The sequence below is a fragment of the Hoplias malabaricus genome, chromosome 3 (assembly GCF_029633855.1).
Source record: "Hoplias malabaricus isolate fHopMal1 chromosome 3, fHopMal1.hap1, whole genome shotgun sequence".
In the NCBI taxonomy this organism is placed as follows: Eukaryota; Metazoa; Chordata; class Actinopteri; order Characiformes; family Erythrinidae; genus Hoplias; species Hoplias malabaricus.
The window spans coordinates 71493325-71499324 of NC_089802.1; positions in this window are offsets into that span (position 1 = coordinate 71493325).

The following is a 6000-nucleotide window of genomic DNA, read 5'->3' on the forward strand; positions in this document are numbered from 1 at the left end:
GACAACAACAGAACGTGAGCAGTTGAGTCTAGAAGAGAGCTCTAAGAACACGTTGGAGTGTGTAAAAACAAAGGCACCAATAGGCTGTTTATCCCTACTTTACTACTTTATTTTCAGCCACGTTTAATCTTACATTAGATTTTGGAACATTGCTGTGAGGATTTATTGTCAATGAGCCACATATCATCACCAATGTTTATATATTGGTAGCTTTTAATAGCCTTACATTTTAAAATTAGAAAGATAATGAATTCCAGGTGTCATGGTGGTGCCATGGGTTCACCGTCTGTGAGCAGTTTGGTGTGTTCTCTCTGTGTCTGAGTGGGTTTCCTCCTGTGTCTGAGGATTGGCTGTGCTAAAAATATGTTCACTGGAGTGTGTGAGGGACTGAGTGACTGTTTGATGCCCTGTAACGGAGTGGTGCTCTGTCTACCTCAATCAATACAACAAATAGTCCATTTTTGTATCTAAAATATTTATGTGCATACATTTTATACAGCACACAATGGAATGTGGCACACTTTTCTGCAGAGTGTATATTACAACTCCACATAACATTATCTGTCAAATGTTGTGGTTTGACATAATTTGCCAATTACGCCACCACTGTCTGATTTTTATTCTCAAATTAAAGTTATGTGTCACTAATAGCACCGCTTGCATGTATGAAAAATGTGTGAAGTGGAGTAAATCTGCTGCTGTGTAAATGGAGCTCCTGCGTTGCAGTGGTATTTGCTTGCACTATCAGCATTAGAAAAGGCCAAGTGTAGTCCCAGCGTACTCTGTATCATCAGTCACGAGCAGAGCGGCACGGTTTAATTAAGCTCTCAGAGCAACTCTGTGAGAAGTGCACTTAAATCTAAACTACACCACACACTGCTATGGAACCTTCGCCATCCCTGCAGAGAGAGAGAGAGAGAGAGAGAGAGAGAGAGAGATGCCTGCTGGGTAATGTAGTTCACTGTACTTACCGTCGATGCACTGGGCTAGTTGGTGTTTAGGCTGTGCGTAGTTTTCTGATTTTATTACAGATTAGAGAAGCAAAGATTTTCTAAAGAGGTGGATGAGTGGTTTTCCAAAGGAATTACAATACAATGGATTGCCCAAGGGTTTCCCACTGTTTTTCCTATTGGTTTTTTGCTTCCCAGCTTTCTCCGGCTGCATTCCCAAGAGATTTTTATGTCTTTTACTAGTGGTGTTCATTAAGATTTTACAGTGCGATTCCTAATGATTTAAAAAAATGCTTCTCTGTGGTTTTCCCAGTATTTCTCCCAGATGTTTCCCACTTGTTTTCCCTATAGTCATCGCTCAGAGGTTTGGCCAAGAGGTTTCACAGTACTTGTCCTGGGTTTCCACTAGTTTTAGCAGTTGTTTTGCATTAGCTTTTCTGAGAGATTTCCCAGTGAATTTCTGAAATGTTTCCAATGATTTTCCCAATGTTTCGTTTTTTTAATTTTTGGCTAAAAGTATCTCCAAAATGCAATTTTTCCATTATTATATCACCACATTCATTTATATTTTGTCAGCTGTATTTACATCAGTACCCAGCAAGGAACAGACCACATAAGAAAGTGAACCTAAAAACATTCATTCATTCATTCATTATCTGTAACCCTTATCCAGTTCAGGGTCGGGGTGGGTCCAGAACCTACCTGGAATCATTGGGCGCAAGGCGGGAATACATCCTGGAGGGGGTGCCAGTCCTTCACAGGGCAACACACACACACACACACACACACACACACATTCACTCACATGTTCACTCACATGTTCACTCACACCTACGGACACATTGAGTCGCCAATCCACCTACCAATGTATGTTTTTGGACTGTGGGAGGAAACCAGAGCACCCGGAGGAAACCCACAGACACAGGGAGAACACACCACACTCTTCACAGACAGTCACCCGGAGCGGGAAGACCTAAAAACAATAATTCCATAATAAAATTCTGATCAAATTCAGTAGACAACCAGTTCAGGTCGACAGTGGAGCTTAGTCCTGATCTTAATCCCACAATATTTATGGTTTTTTTTTTAACTTATATAAATGTTTGGGATGGGAATATCTAGTATATTTTAGTACAATCACGGTTAAACACACCACATACAGCCTTCTGTTGTTCTTATCTACAACAATTTAATGAGAGTCAATAATAATTGATCATTCATGCCATTTAAGCTGCATCCTTTCCCTGAGATGATGCATCATTTTCGCTCTCCCCGAAAATTAATATATTTGATAAACCCCGTGCTCAAAATGGATGACTGAGTCAATTTGCTACTTAGATTCATCAGGTGTGTATTGCTTTAATGAATCTAATCAATAATGTTCAGTGAATCTTTGCAAGCCCTCAGGAATCAATCACTTCGATACAGGGTGAAATCAGTGTGTGTAAGACTCCGCACTGTTTCCTAAGAATGATAAAGTACAGACGAAAAAGTGAAGCATAAGAGACACATCCAACTGCAAAATTAGACGTGTCCCAGCCTTCAGAAGCTGATTATCTGTTACGTTTACATAAGACTTTATCAACAATAGATCAAGCTTCAGAACTGCTATTAAATACTGAACATTGGTGTTATTTACAACATGCAGACACATACTCATTCAAGATGATTCTGAAATGAAAGGCATCAGTTGCTGCAGTATGTTTTTAAACTTCAGGGACAGCTTTAGATGGTGGAATATTGTTCTGGTGATTTGACTGCATTCAGCCTTAAGGACACCAGTTCAACTCACCTCAAAGCTATTAGATGGAGTTCCATCACTCCAGAGAACACAGTTCCACTTCCCACAGCCCAGTGCTAGAGGGTTTTATATCCCTCAAGATGACACTTGGCACTGAGCATGGTGACCTTAGCCTTGTATGCAGCTTTTTTTTACCCTGTGCATTCCAAGCTTCTGAAAATCATGTTGTGTGTGTGTGTGTGTGAGATAGAGAGAGAGAGAGAGAGAGAGAGAGAGAGTGGGCCGCAGTGGTCTGTGCTCTATCCTGTAGAATACTGATGGAGGGGGGGAGGCTGACTGAAGGCAGCTGGAGTAAACACAGAGTCTTATTCCCTGTGGCTCGTCACTTATTGGCGACACGGCGAGAGACAGTGTTTGCTTTGGTTCTGTGAGACTGTCCATCGCAATGAAACAGTGAGGTGAAGCCCTGCATACAGCATGGACAGCTGAGCGGATAACACATATCCTTTTTTTAAACAGCCAATCAGCAGTCATTTTATTAGAAACACCTATTTGAAAATTCCATTTTTTCCAAATTGTAAAGTTATCCCATCATTCTTCTCAAATGAAGGCTATTACTCTTTTATACCTTTCTGGGAAGGATTTAGACTAGATATCGGAACATTGCTGTAAAGATTTGATGCCATTGGGCCATACAAACTTTAAGGAGGTCAGGTACTTCATCCATTGTCGGTAGCCGCTTATCCAGTTCAGGGTCGCGGTGGGTCCGGGGTTCCAGTCCTTCACAGGGCAACACACACTCACACCTATGGACACTTTTGAGTCGCTAATCCACCTACCAACGTGTGTTTTTGGACCATGGGAGGAAGCCAGAGCACCCGGAGGAAACCCACGCGGACACTGGGAGAACACACCAACTCCTCACAGACTGTCACCCGGAGCGGGGCTCAAACCCGCAACTTCCAGGTCCCTGGAGCTGTGTGACTGCGACACCACCAAAACAAACAGAATGAGCGCAATGAGAATAAGACTGCTTATTAAATAGGGAGAAGTAAGAGCCCATAAAAAGTGGCTAAGAACAGAGCTTTTTGTCCTCTCTCCTCACTCTTGGGTGCTCACACTGAACTGAGCTTTGTCTCATTCTCTCGTTTAAAGGCACAAGCGCCGGGACTGGTCATTCTGAACAGGGCTGTTTAGACAGCGCGACAACACTGCTGTGTTGCTCGATCCTTGTGCTATTTTGTCCGAAGCATGTCACAGACGTTTTATTAGGACCCCAGAGAATTGTGGTTAATTGTGGAAAAAGTGTAGACTATTTCCTCTTAAGTCAATGTAACCATGTTACCCTCCAATCTGCCGACACTCTTCAGTCTGAAGTCAAATTTAGAATATAATATAGAATGTCAGTGTTTGGCATGAAAAGAGATAAAGAAGAATGTGTTACCTCCAGCCAACCCCAAACTGAATTTAAAAAGGGATTTATGCAAAGGGAATGGCTGAAATATGCTTAACCCCTGAATCAAATAATCAATAAATCTAGCCGAGCAGGGAGAGGAGAGATAGAGAACGTAAGAGAAGATGCATGAAAGCCAGAGATAGAGATGCAGCGGCTGGAGAGAAGAGAGTGTGTTTGGTAATCTCTTTATGCACCGACATTTATCTTCACTCCATCTCTGGCTTGAGCTTGGGCCTAACACAGCATATGCTTTCTCTCAGAAATACCATGTGTCCAAATGTCTGTGGACAGCCACAACCTTCTGTTCAGTGAACTTTAAGGTGCTGTAGTTGTGGACACAGTTGTTCAGTTGAACGCTCTCAGTTTTGTGAAAGATGGGATGCTTGCCTGATCTTGCCCAATGCGAAGCATGGGTCAGAAGGGGCATAAAGCCCTCCAGCAGAGAACTGTATTCTCTGTTGTGATGGAACTCACTCTAATGCCATAAAAATGAACTGGAGCAGTGAGTGTTTGAATGAATGTGAGTGTGCCCTGAAATGGACTGGCACCTTGCCAGGGTGTGTGACTGCTTTGTGCCCACCCAAATATTCGGGTAGGCCTCAGGCATCATCCTGGTCAGGGGGAAGCAGACATCTTGAAGATGAATTAGTGAATGAGTGGAAGGATGAATGAACGAATGAATGCATTGGAGCAGCAATCATCCATTACCTAGCTTCTCTAATGCTCCTGTGGCTGAATGCCATCAAATAATCTTCTCAAACCTTCTCAAAATAGAAGAATCTGTAACTGCTAAAACCCTTAATTTCAAAATAAAAGTCAAATTAGGACATACCCAAATATTTAAGGCCCACTAGAGTGACACAGCAAACAATGTGTTAGTATTATCTATAGACTGAAAAGCTGGTACTGGTTCCAATGATTCATAGTTAGAGCCAGGGAAAGCCAAGGGAGAAAGAAGGCCTGATTTTGGGTTTCACATCATTAATAGAGTAATTAAGGTCATTAGAAGCACCCTCTGGTGGAAGTTAATTGAATGCCTCAGCTGCATGTAGTGTGGTGTTTAAAAGTCTCTAGGGGGATGTCTATTATTGTTCCACCCAGGCCTTCACTGAGATCTCCACTACACCAGTGGAATCTCCCAACACCCCACCATCAGTGCTGTGACCTCTTTAAATGATCACTTTTCATGCTTTGTATTGAAAAATTAAATATAGATGTGGAAAATATAAGTAGAATAGGTCAATAAAAATACTCATATTTAATGTATTTGGAATACAGTAATGGTTAATATTTAATCAATTATTTATTATTATTATTATTATTATTATTATTATTATTATTATTATTATTATTACACTGGCACAGCAGGTAGTGTCGCTGTCACACAGCTCCAGGGACCTGGAGGTTGTGGGTTTGAGTCCTGCTCCGGGTGACTGTCTGTGAGGAGTGTGGTGTGTTCTCCCTGTGTCCGCGTGGGTTTCCTCCGGGTGACTGTCTGTGAGGAGTGTGGTGTGTTCTCCCTGTGTCCGCGTGGGTTTCCTCCGGGTGACTGTCTGTGAGGAGTGTGGTGTGTTCTCCCTGTGTCCGCGTGGGTTTCCTCCGGGTGACTGTCTGTGAGGAGTGTGGTGTGTTCTCCCTGTGTCCGCGTGGGTTTCCTCCGGGTGACTGTCTGTGAGGAGTGTGGTGTGTTCTCCCTGTGTCCGCGTGGGTTTCCTCCGGGTGACTGTCTGTGAGGAGTGTGGTGTGTTCTCCATGTGTCTGTGTGGGTTTCCTGCGTGTGACTGTCTGTGAGGAGTGTGGTGTGTTCTCCCTGTGTCTGCGTGGGTTTCCTCTGGGTGATTGTCTGTGAGGAG